At 45.6% G+C, this 13235-nt stretch overlaps 1 protein-coding gene across 1 annotated transcript in view; it reads right to left on the bottom strand.

Moving 5' to 3' along the window:
• LOC147665626 (AP-1 complex subunit gamma-1) overlaps positions 1-12368 on the bottom strand; it is a 521863-nt gene extending 509495 nt beyond the window's left edge. Inside the window, exon 1 of the mRNA XM_086949636.1 lies at positions 12174-12368. The gene's annotated coding sequence lies outside the window, so the exon portion shown is untranslated. The remainder of the gene's footprint in view (positions 1-12173) is intronic.
• Positions 12369-13235: the final 867 nt, after the last annotated feature.

Genomic DNA, 13235 nt, shown 5'->3' on the forward strand with positions numbered 1-13235 from the left:
AAATATATAAACTGTGTATGGCATTAAAACAAACTCATGACAGTGTTATACTTAAATGCTAGGAGGAGGACCTAGGCATCCCCCATCTGACAAGGACTGGGCTTACAGTTGCATTCAGACCAAATTGGTCTCCCCAACCATCGTCACAAACTACTCCATTTCCGCTTTCTCCATAGGTCCTACACCACTTCGGCACGCTTAGCCAGACTTGAACCATCGCTGTAGTCCTTTTGTCCCACACCTAAGATGGACTTGCCCAGCTAAAACACGTTACTGGACGGAGGTGTTTGGCGCCATTTCCAAGATAATTTGCACAACACTGACGCCCTCTTTTCGCTCTATTGGACATTTTTTTCCGATCGTTCCCACGTCCTTTCGCCATTTCACTGCTATAGCCCTTTTACGGGTGAAGAGAGAAATTATGCTTTGTTGGAGCAACAGTGCTCGCCCCACAGTTCAGTTCTGGTTGAGAAGCATGACATATTGCAAGCTCACTAGCGAAGTTTACTCCACGCTACAGTCCATCCATAAGATATATGGCAAACGCTTTACACTTACCTCCACGAGATAGCACTGGACTCCCCTGAGCCGAGCCCACCAGCGGCGACTCCTGGTTACCTCGCAGCGCATTTGCCATGACACTATGGACTGATTTTAAATTTGCTGCACCCACTTTGATTCATATCCACTCTGGCCCCATATTGCCTCCCTCCCACTTTTTAAGGGCTCGCGAAGAGCCCTTTTGTAGGGGTTTAAAAATGGACTTGGAAATTCCACACATGTGTGATTTTCCATTTGCGGCCTGCTATTGGCCTTTCACTGCTTGCTGTTCTGTAGAATAAACACCAATAGGCCAGATACGGGCGCATAGCTCCGCCTCCGGCCTATTGGTCTCCATTACGCGCATTTCCTGACACATGCTTTCAATTATCGTGGCCAGACGAGGCGCGATAAGTTGAAAGCATATGCCAGGAAAGGCGCACGCACCACTCGCGGCTTTGTTTTCCCGATCGCTTTCACTTTCGCCTTCCTCCTCCCTTCCCAGTATGCGATTCAACTGTTGCGTTGCCAGAGGGGAGAAACGTAATGTGTTTATATTATTTTACCTACAAACTTTACCCTCCCACACATTCCGGAATATTCTGACTAAGCAATCATTCAAAAAAAAAAAACATACCAAAATTATATTGCGCACCCCACCCCCCTTCACACTTAGCACCACTCGTCGAGTTGTAGAATTCAACTATATCAGACGGAGTGAAACCCGTCTGGTGTTGCCCAACAACGCACGGGGAAACACAGCAAGGTACAGGTGCCGCCTGAGGTCAAGAAGCGCACAGTCGCTGACGATTATTCAGCAGCGAGCACAGTGACTGCAGTCTCAAGACACTTCCTTCCCAGGAGGCCCAAAGTCTGTTAGGGCATTGCCAAAGAGCCATATCGCGGCTGAGCGGTACATGCGAGGGAGGAAGGAAATGGCTGCCCTTCCTGTGATCCGGGCAGGGCCTGACACCCCTCCGCAAGGGCAGTGCTCACACCGGATGGAGCAGGCACGACTTCCGGGGAGCAGCGGCGGCAGCGGGTCAACCAGCTGCTTCAGAGTAGACAATAGCGGTTTTCTCATTTCACAAGGAGTTGCACCAAAATAACTACATTACTTAAGATACGGTTTTATGCTGCGTTTTCACAGTTGCTTCAAAAGTTTAGTTTCATACATATTTCATTGCTACTTTAAGGAAGATTAACAGGTTAGGCTCTTCAATAAACACGGTTACACAGTGAATGTCACATAAGGGTTTTTAGCTCCAAGTAAAAAGGGAGCCCACACTAAGCTTAAGTGAGGAAATGGTATCTCTCTCTGTCTTCATCTCGCTCTGTCTTGAGCTCTCTCCCTCTCTAGCTGTCCCACCCGTGCCTCCCCACTCGTGTAATGAGTCCATTACTCTTTCATGGTGACCCCACGATTGTAGTAGTGTGGCTTTCTATACTAAAGCCAAAGAAGTGAAAAAATGGCGAGTTTCAACAGTGGTCCAAAGTCAGTTTGATCAGTGTTGGACTAGAATAATGGTGCATTCCCTCCAGTTTTCATTTGTTTATTTGAATGCAATGGTGGTAAAGGAAACGTCATTGAAATGCAAATTACATCCTCGCTGGAGGCCCTCAAAGCACAGCATGTCAGGCCCTTTTTGTCGGAGAATTTCCTATGAAACCCCATGATGGTGAGGTGTTACTTACTGTTCCTATATTTATAGGCGCTAGGCTGAAGGGCCTGTGTGCTCCGGCATAAATCTCACTCAGGGAGTGGACACTTCCCAAGAGTTGGGGCTTGTCAAAGTTCATGGGAGGGAGAGCTGCCTCCAGCAGGTGGCCCGAGGTCCCAAGAACCATCCGTTCCTTCTGGCCTGCAAGGGAATGCGTGTATTACAGATTGCACCTCGATGTGTATGCTGGCTTGCTGATGTCAGATAACAGTAATGCAATGAAACCAACAGTGTTATCTCTAAAATAGATACAATCATAGGCGACTATCTCAGGGGCCTTGCTAATCAGGGGACTTTTCAAAGGGATGAACAGCGTCTAGCAGCATGTGTATATCGGTTTACTCCCTCTGGTATATGGGGATACTGGTTATTGCTTATTGGAACACCAGTTGTCCTGATCGGCTGCCCATAGGAAGCCTTCATATTTGAGCCACGGTCGGATCTCAACAGTGCACTCGGTTACTTGGACAGATGTTGATCCGGGCAGAGCAACCAACCCACCTGTATTCTGAACATTCCAGCTGTATCGATCAGCTGCTGACAGGTTTCTGGTGTCCTGGACTTGTACTTGAATGGATCGGGTACAGCTGCATTACAAAATGCATATGGCATTCACCCACCTGCATAGGAGCCGCACACAGTGCCATGGGTCACTGTAGAGTAGGCACTGTTTGTGAAAGGATGTATCAAAAACACAGTAAGGGTAACTTACTAAAAAAGATGAGATCGGCCTAAATAACATTGTAAAAAATGGGGTTCTGAGGTCTCCCAACCAGACAATGTCAAGTTGAATAACGTAGCGCCTTCGATACAGTGAGTCGCGATATAGCGACATATACCAACATAAAAGGAGATTCAGCCTCAGTGCTACAACTGAACTGCGCATTTGAGTATCAGTCTGTGCATTTGTGAAATGTAAACACCGGGAACATTGCAAGACCAATCTAAGAACACTACAAAATATTCACGATGCGTCTGCATGAACTGCACAGAACCGTATCCAGCCGAGCCCGTTCTTTAACATGGACTGTTCTCATACTTCAAAAGGAAGGCATGATCAGACGATGATGACATCTTGCAGGCGAGATTCGCGCATGCGTGTGTGCATTTCCTCTCATTGACTTTAGAAGAGGAAACTGGTGATGCAAACTGAATTCCCAAGTTTTTTTTAAGTTTATACATTTGATTTGACGCGGCACCAATGCTATTCCATACATAAAACGTAGAAGGCACGCTGCTTTATATTGTTAGCCAGTGTTTCTGGAAAGATTTGCGGTGTGAGCTGCTGGAGAAAAGGTTGAAGCAGGGCCACAGTGAGAATGTTTGAATTTTCCTCCGATTTCTATTGGAGTATTTTCCTGGGCACAGTCTGAGCTGTGGGTGGTTAGTCGTTGCACCCCAGCATGTCGGACTACGAAGATTACGGTAGGGTAGTGCCTGGCCGTACAGATGAACCGGGCAGTCAGACAGAGGGCTGCCAGGCAGGCACCAGCAGAGCAGATCTGTCACAGGGTACTCTCTGCCAGCCAGGAATGAACAGTAAAACCAGGGGCGGCCTTAGGCATGTGCAAGCTGTGCACTTGCACAGGGCCACCAAACCCCAGGGGTCACCATGCCAATATATATCCTTAATATAATAATCCTCTGAGGCTGGATACATATTTGCGTGGCAGCCCCTGGCAGGGATTTGGCGGCCTCCGGCTCTGTTCCATTTCCAAACACCCTAAACCACCTCCCCCCCTCTTCACTGGCCTCCGCGCCGCGCCCCGCCCCCCTCTTCCGGGGCCCTCTACCTACGCTCCCTGCCCAGGGCCGCCATGAGCCTAGAGCCGCCCCTGGTAAAACACAATGGATCCCAACGCCACTCAGAGCCCCCCTTCTTCTCCCCCCTCCCCGGGTCTGGTTTCAGGCAGCCGTCTGGAACATGTGCTCTTGCCACCGTGAATGCGCCCCCAATTTTCATCTTTTTAGGGGATTAGATCATGTTGCAGTTTCGTTTTTAGGATTATAAGGGTTGGGGGAGGGGTCTGAACATAAAACCAAAATGTTAAGGGAAGATGCACTCTTGGTGAAAGCCCCCTGGAAGGTTTAAGGCCCTTACTGATCACACTGATAATCAGATAGAAGCTTGAATGGTAAAGCGCTATGCAACTAAGTGCTGAAAAGTGACTATATTAGTAACCAACCGCATTGCTTTCATCGGGCTCTGACAAAAGAAATGCGGAGCCTCTTCAGGTTACCTCACACATCTTGGACGCAAGTGCACAGCTCGCTGAGCTACCTCCCGTCATCCAAAGCGGCAAGCAAGGCCATGAGTGGGTCTGGCATCCCTGAAGATTAAAACAGGGCCTGGCAGACACAGTGTATTACAAGAAAGATTGAATGTATAAACGTATTAAGTTTGACTAAATTGCTATAGTGGAGAAGCCAATCAGATCATAATTAGTTCATGTGAAGACTTAGCTTGCATTTCAATATTGCAAACTACTGAGAGAGCAAAATTATGTAAGAGATGGCAGGTCGGTATGACAAGCACCAGTGATGTGGTATTATGCATTAATAAACTGAAGAGAAAACTATTTTCCTGATTATATATACTGATTAATAAAATGGTTCAGGCTGCTTATTTTTTTCCAGTAGAAAATTGTTTGACAGAACAAGCATTAGAAATGCAATAGGTCTCGCAGCATTAGAGTTAGTGCTTTTAGAATTGTTAATGGTTTTTTTTGTAAATCTTTAGCAGGTGAGTGAGGGTGAGTGAGGGTGAGGGTGAGTGAGGGTGAGTGAGGGTGAGTGAGGGTGAGTGAGGGTGAGTGAGGGTGAGTGAGGGTGAGTGAGGGTGAGTGAGGGTGAGTGAGGGTGAGTGAGGGTGAGTGAGGGTGAGTGAGGGTGAGTGAGGGTGAGTGAGGGTGAGTGAGGGTGAGTGAGGGTGAGTGAGGGTGAGTGAGGGTGAGTGAGGGTGAGTGAGGGTGAGTGAGGGTGAGTGAGGGTGAGTGAGGGTGAGTGAGGGTGAGTGAGGGTGAGTGAGGGTGAGTGAGGGTGAGTGAGGGTGAGTGAGGGTGAGTGAGGGTGAGTGAGGGTGAGTGAGTGAGGGTGAGTGAGGGTGAGTGAGGGTGAGTGAGTGAGGGTGAGTGAGGGTGAGTGAGGGTGAGTGAGGGTGAGTGAGGGTGAGTGAGGGTGGGTGAGGGTGGGTGAGGGTGGGTGAGGGTGGGTGAGGGTGGGTGAGGGTGGGTGAGGGTGAGTGAGTGAGGGTGAGTGAGGGTGAGTGAGGGTGAGTGAGTGAGGGTGAGTGAGGGTGAGTGAGGGTGAGTGAGGGTGAGTGAGGGTGAGTGAGGGTGGGTGAGGGTGGGTGAGGGTGGGTGAGGGTGGGTGAGGGTGGGTGAGGGTGGGTGGGGGTGGGTGGGGGTGAGTGGGGGTGAGTGGGGGTGAGTGGGGGTGAGTGGGGGTGAGTGGGGGTGAGTGTGGGTGAGTGTGGGTGAGTGTGGGTGAGTGTGGGTGAGGGATTGAGGGTGAGGGGTTGAGGGTGAGTGAGGGTGAGGGGTTGAGGGTGAATGAGGGTGAATGAGGGTGAGGGAGGGTGAGGGGTTGAGGGTGAGGGTTTGAAGGTGAGTGAGGGTGAAGGTGAGTGTGGGTGAGTGTGGGTGAGTGTGGGTGAGTGTGGGTGAGTGTGGGTGAGTGTGGGTGAGTGTGGGTGAGTGTGGGTGAGTGTGGGTGAGTGAGGGTGAGTGAGGGTGAGTGAGGGTGAGTGAGGGTGAGTGAGGGTGAGTGAGGGTGAGTGAGGGTGAGGGGTTGAGGGTGGGTGAGGGGTTGAGGGTGAGTGAGGGGTTGAGGGTGAGTGAGGGTGAGGGGTTGAGGGTGAGGGGTTGAGGGTGAGTGGGGGTGAGTGAGGGTGAGGGGTTGAGGGTGAGTGAGGGTGAGGGGTTGAGGGTGAGTGAGGGTGAGGGGTTGAGGGTGAGTGAGGGTGAGGGGTTGAGGGTGAGTGAGGATGAGGGGTTGAGGGTGGGTGAGGGTGAGTGAGGGTGAGTGTGAGTGAGGGTGAGTGAGGGTGAGTGAGGGTGAGTGAGGGTGAGTGAGGGTGAGTGAGGGTGAGGGTGGGTGAGGGTGAGGGGTTGAGGGTGATTGAGGGTGAGGCGTTGAGGGTGAGTGAGGGTGAGGGGTTGAGGGTGAGTGAAGGTGAGGGTGAGGGTGAGTGAGGGGTTGAGGGTGAGTGAGGGTGAGTGAGGGTGAGGGGTTGAGGGTGAGTGAGGATGAGTGAGAGTGAGGGTGAGTGAGGGGTTGAGGGTGAGGGGTTGAGGGTGAGTGAGGGTGAGGGGGTGAGTGAGGGTGAGGTGTTGAGGGTGAGTGAGGGTGAGGTGTTGAGGGTGAGTGAGGGTGAGGGTGAGTGAGGGTGAGGATGAGGGGTTGAGGGTGAGTGAGGGTGAGGGTAGGTGAGGGGTTGAGGGTGAGTGAGGGTGAGTGAGGGGTTGAGGGTGAGTGAGGGTGAGGGTGAGTGTGGGTGAGGGTGAGTGTGGGTGAGGGTGAGTGTGGGTGAGGGTGAGTGTGGGTGAGGGTGAGGGGTTGAGGGTGAGTGAGGGTGAGTGAGGGTGAGGGATTGAGGGTGAGGGGTTGAGGGTGGGTGAGGGGTTGAGGGTGGGTGAGGGTGAGGGGTTGAGGGTGAGGGGGTAGGTATTTTGGGATGCGAGGTGACACCGCCACGAGACCTTGTCATAAATGCATAAAAACATATCCCTATAAAAAGAAAACAAAACACGAGATAAACAACATCCCTTAAGGAAAGTTACGTGCTGTGAGCCGCGGGGAGGGCTGTCGGAAACACCTACGGAACTGACATTTTAGAAACGCGTGGGCTGCAGGAAGGTCCCCCGGCACCTTGCAGAACAGAGCCTGCTTGTGATTGTGAACAGTGTGTGGTCGAATCTGCCCTCCAGCGGAAGGAACGCATCACATTGTAAATGCACGCAGCAGGGGGCGTCATGATTACCAGAGTGGGCACAATAGCACCGGAATACCGCCTATGGAGGGGTGTGGGCAGTCTGATTCTATCAGGCAGCCCCCTGCAGGTGCTGCGTGGGGTGGGGCTTGAACCCACGGTTGGGCCCAGTAACTTGCTTGCCCCATGCTCCTCAGAACGGAGTTCGGATACCAGTAAATAGAAAGACAGTAAATAGGAATGAAAAAACACAAAGCAAATGGTAAGCATAGGAGGAATGCATTCCTAGGTAAGCTTTAAGCATGTCCCCAACATGTCTTTGCTGTGCTGTCTGGCAGTTTTCGAATTAAACCCTAAATGCTTCCGAAACCATCTAAAACATTAACAATCTTTGAAAAACGTCTTTGTACAACTTGAAACATTCATTAAAACGAGACCTAAAAAGAAGGAATCAAAGTGAGGAACTTGTAACCGGTACAGGGCTTTAAAAAGGGCAATGAAAAATAACTCGAAGTGCCAGAGCTAGAAGCCTTATGGAAGGTCCTAAGTTTAATATGGTGATCTAAACGGAGATTATAATCATAAAGAACAGTGCAGGAAAAGATCCCGTGTAAAGCCAATAAGGGAATTAATAAAAGTTCTATTTTCCTTGAAAGTGAAAATTCGCATCATGCTTGGCTTGTATACGTGCACTACAATCGTGGTGCAAGTTCCCTCATAAGTGTATAATTTTGACATGCTTAGCTTATAAACGTGCACTGAAAACAGAAAGTATTAGTGATATTTATAGTCAAACCGTGACTGTATAGTTTTTGTGCTAACGGGAAAATGCAGCTTACTAAGAAAATAAACTCTAAAATAAATGTACCGTCTATGCCAGGTAAAGAGATCCAAACTTAAGCGGTGAGATGTTTTTTTATGATGTTACCAGAGAGATATCCTAAAAAACGCAACATGCGATCCCACGGGCACCTCGAGTGAGTTATTAGCCGATTAAGATGGAACTTTTTTAAAGGGGCTTACCGATATTGTTATACTTATATAATTCCAACTTGTAGTAAGTTCGTCAAGGAAAACAGTTATTCTGTGCAAAGAGGGGAAAAAGAAAACGGGGAAATTAACACGGGAAAAATTAGGGGTGGAGGGGTTCTTAGGGCAGCGAATGGGCATTAGGGCGGTCGGAAGCTTACCTGGTAATCACGGCGCAGTGCTTAGTTACTCCTCTATCGAGTCGCATAGCAAGTAGGTCAAGAGGCGTCCTGACCGAATGTTTAGATAATCCTGTTCGAAACCGGAAGTGGTGAAAATACACAGGCGGTCGCCATTTTAGAGTGGTGATGGAGAGTATAGGGTTCTAACACGTGATGTCAATATACGAAAAATAAAATATTGTGTAATGATACATGTGCATCAAATTATATAGTCGTAATCCTGGTAATCACGGCGCAGTGCTTAGTTACTCCTCTATCGAGTCGCATAGCAAGTAGGTCAAGAGGCGTCCTGACCGAATGTTTAGATAATCCTGTTCGAAACCGGAAGTGGTGAAAATACACAGGCGGTCGCCATTTTAGAGTGGTGACGGAGAGTATAGGGTTCTAACACGTGATGTCAATATACGAAAAATAAAATATTGTGTAATGATACATGTGCATCAAATTATATAGTCTTAAGGATGGGTCCAATCAAAATGAAAGGAGGGAAGAGAGGGGAGGGGGAGGAGAAATGCGACACGGCGGGGAGGGGGCGGAGCGGGTAAACAGAGACGGACGTGCACGCACACGCGCTTTTAAGGTCAATGCGCATGCGCATAAGCTCAATGCGCATGCGCATAAGCTCAATGCGCATGCGCATTGACCTTAAAAGTCACGGGCACTGCAAGGAATCGCCACGATTCCTTGCAGTGTAGATAAAGAGTGGATAAGTCGCAATAGTCTCGCTTGCTCGATGCGCATGCGCATCGACAGGCGAGACCTAAAAAAACTATTTGTTCTAAATGTACTATTAAATGGCAATCTTATGGAATTAAAAAAGGATTGACCATGGACAGCGTATCCCAAGAATGAACTAGGTTATAGCTGATCTAGGGTGACCTATGAGAGAAAAAAATAATTATATAGTTTATCATTTGTGAGAGTGTATTCAAGGTAATAGTTTAGAAATGTAAAAACATTTAGTACACACAATGGGCTAAAAATGTAAAATGAAAATAATACACTATCAGTAATGCAACGGTTTATGAATGATTTAAAGAAGGTCAACTAGTTAAAGAACATGCAGTCAGATAAGACATACCAGTCTTTTGTGTCTGTATTGATAAATACACACTGCTCTGTACGATTAGTGTATTCAGGCACTAGACATCAGCGCATATATATCCGGATACCCCCTGAGGCCCAGTTTTCCTTTTACTCTATTCTAGGTCTCTTCTTCCAAAACATTTCACTCTCCAACACGGGAGTTTGCGCAATTTTACTAAAGGTATGTTTTACATAAATTTTGAAACATAAGTAATGTTTCTTTCCCTATAAAAGTATGACTTCTGACAGGTGTCTACATATACTCCTTTCAGCCTGTTCACTTTTAATGACTTCAATATCCAACCAGTGATGATTCACGTGTATTGTTCAAACACCATTTGGTAAGGAAGTTGATGCATATTTACTTGCATGTGGCATGGGCAAACGTCTCGGTTTATAACACCGAGGTGTGAACTATATATATATATATATATATATATATATATATATATATATATAAAACATGGCCGTTGTCTTTGAACACCTACAACAGAGCTATCACTCTATCACTTTCACATCCTTTTCTTATAGGGATCACTTTCACAAAACATAAGAAACCAATCTTTATAAAAATCACAAGGTTAGCTCAGCATTGGCTGAAATACTGATGGGTCCCTCTCACTCTCCAAAACTGTTGCAGACTATATGGTTAGGGTCACTTGCACAACTCCTTTCTCCACCCTTAATCTACACACGTTCACCACCATTTCCCTTCTTTTTCCTCTCTCCCCCTTTTCTTTTGTCCTTCTTGAAACTATCGGAGCAACCCGTATGTGGTATTCCAGTATGTACTTTTATCTAAAATACTGAAACGTACACTTTATTATATGCTTTCACAGCCCTGAATAAGCCCATCCTTTGGGCGAAACGCGTTGGCTGGTTCTGGTCTGTGGATACCAAATAACACAACTGAAAATAAAAGAAGAATATCTACAAAAGACTTTCCTTGTCAATTTGATTGGACTGTTTTATTTTGAACTAATTCATTGTTGCCTCTCATTCACAAAAAAATGCTATGTTTTCTATGATCTATTAGCAGCAGGTCATTTGAGGTGGGCAACAGACGTTATTAAACCCGTGACTAGTCTAGGTGGTGCTATTAGCTAGAACCCAGCTGCTTGTCTTTCACAAAGAATACCAATAAACTCACATTCGCAAAAAAACACGAAGGAAGCTAACATACGTGGCAAAGTAAAGTAGAGAAGTTGAACTTACCTGAAAATATGACTGCAGTTATAAAGAAAACAAACCAAGTGACTATACTACAGGTAGAACATTAAACACATACCACTGTGAAAAATTGTCCTCTGCTCAATTGTACAACTGAATTTTAATGTTAACCCATCTATTGAGTGGGGTGGGATCATACTGTGAAGTTCTATTGTATCTCAATACTGAGCAGCATTGCAACCCATTGAAAACTAAGGGTTTTTGTTTATGCTGTTTTTTTATATTGGCCCTTACACTCCATGAATATCAAATGTGCACCGTTGTCTCATTTCTGTAATGGACTCAGCGGACGGTCCATCTCTCATCCAAAAACTAAATTGGATTGCAGCCTGACATGACTGGGAGTGCTGAAGCACGTACAAATATTTTCCCTCTCGTTAGTAAAAAACTACTAACTGCAGGGATGGCCACCTGAAGGGGAGAACAGCAAGAGTAGTGGAGTTAGAGATAATTTGGTCAAAAAAGGAGATGAAGTACCTTACTAAAGTTACAAAGAGAAAACTAAGAAAAAAAAAGGAAAACCATTAAGTTATGGCTGAAACGAATGGCATGATAAGTACATTTTAAATGATAGGGAATGCACACCCTCTTTAGTCATAGTTCATCATATTTTTCCACACCATTCGTTCAACTTTGCATGTTCGCAGGTTTGTGGTGCCTTGCCCAGGTGGCACATGGATACTACATCACAATATTTTGGGGCGACGCTCCGCCCCAGAACCAATGGCACAGCGTAATGCTGCTTGCGCACTTTTTTGTAAAAGTACTCAAAATGTATTCAAAGTTCTCTTGATTTTCATTCCATTTTTTCACTTGAATCACTCTTTGTTCCACACGTAGGGTAACATGCCAATTTTCAAGGGTTTCTCATGTTCGAGATTGTCCATTCGGACCTTTTTACAAGAACACTCACAAATGCAGCAATTCAGCCAAGGCAGTATTTTATTAAACCAAATGCATTTCGGGTATTTCAAGCCCTTCGTCAGGGGTCACTGGCTGCACGCAATAACATTTCCTTCCTCCTCACATCCTTTCGGCATCTGTGTACATTTTCTTGTAAAAAGGTGCGGATGGACAATCTCGAACATGAGAAACCCTTGAAAATTGGCATCTTACCCTACGTGAGTAAAAAAAATAAAATAAAAAAATAAAGGATTCAAGTGAAAAAAATAGGATGAAAATCAGGATAACTTTGAATACATTTGAGTACTTTAAGAAATAATTGTGCAAGCAGCATTACGTTGTGCCATTGGATTTGGGGCGAAGCTTCGCCCCAAAATATTGTGATGCGATAGCTAAACACATGCGCTCGGAAAAGGTTGTGGAATAAGAGGAATCTTAACTGTCCGATGGATAGATCAACATGAGACAAATATATGAGAATATTTTATAACATTATAAAAGGGAGAGCGTCATGTGGCAAAAGTGTAAAAGAAGGGTATCTACAAGACTTACGTCACGTTATGATCCAGAGGTCCAAACAGCCCGAGATGATAGGACAGGACAGCGGATAGTACAAGACTTTCAAATAAGGATTTGAGGGCACTGCATTTCAAATTCAATCCATATGCTTTATTTAATGATTGTGCCAACACGTATTTCGCAACTGGATTGCTTCCTCAGGGCCTCTTGTGTTCTCTAGACATTTTCTAAAAACATTTGTAAAAAACACACAAAAAACATAACGTGAGTATATGACTACAGTAACAATATGGTTACAAATACAAGCATGCTTGCATGTTGTCTCTTTTTACATCAATCCTACAAATCTGCTGAAATAAATGTAATATTAATCCCATTGTTGGCTCATTTAGTCAATATTCATGATCCTGCTGGCAATGCCTTAACGAGTAAGTTGCACAGCAAATATATTAATCACTGGTGCTTGGAATGAAGATTGCATCAATTGTTTGCATCTATATTAATAGCATAAAAAGTCATAATAGTGAAAATATATTTGTGCAATCATCTTAAGATATTCAACAAAGGTGTTAACGGAATCTAAATAATAATGGTACATTAGCTTATAAGCCACCCATCCCAATCTTAAAATTGTAGCTTGTGACGTTAAATACATTGCACATTTCTTACAAAGCTTATGTTTGCTTTGATTTTAAAGTCTTGTACAATATGGGTTCACTTGGACTAGATCTAAGGTTCCCTCATTATCAGCTATTTAAGTATTTAGAACATAGCTGTCATTGCATTACCGTATTTGTGCAGAGTTATCTAGTCCCTATAAGTTGCACTGCTCTCCTTAACTTTCCTTTGTATCAGTATCATTGTGATAGTCCATACTGTTCGATAAAATGACTTGCAACCATTCACTTATTAGATCCATTATTCCGTAGGTTATTGGTCTGATTTAACCAATTCTAACCTGGTCCCATTTTTGGCCTTTTAATAGCATGGCTACGTTAATCTACACCAAATGAACAGCCTTTTATAGATCATACCTCTATGGTGAACTCATCTTGGTTTTGGACTTCTACCTATCTTTAAAGGGCCTTATCAATT

Source organism: Lissotriton vulgaris, unplaced genomic scaffold (genome assembly GCF_964263255.1).
Source record: "Lissotriton vulgaris unplaced genomic scaffold, aLisVul1.2 SCAFFOLD_1600, whole genome shotgun sequence".
In the NCBI taxonomy this organism is placed as follows: domain Eukaryota; kingdom Metazoa; phylum Chordata; class Amphibia; order Caudata; family Salamandridae; genus Lissotriton; species Lissotriton vulgaris.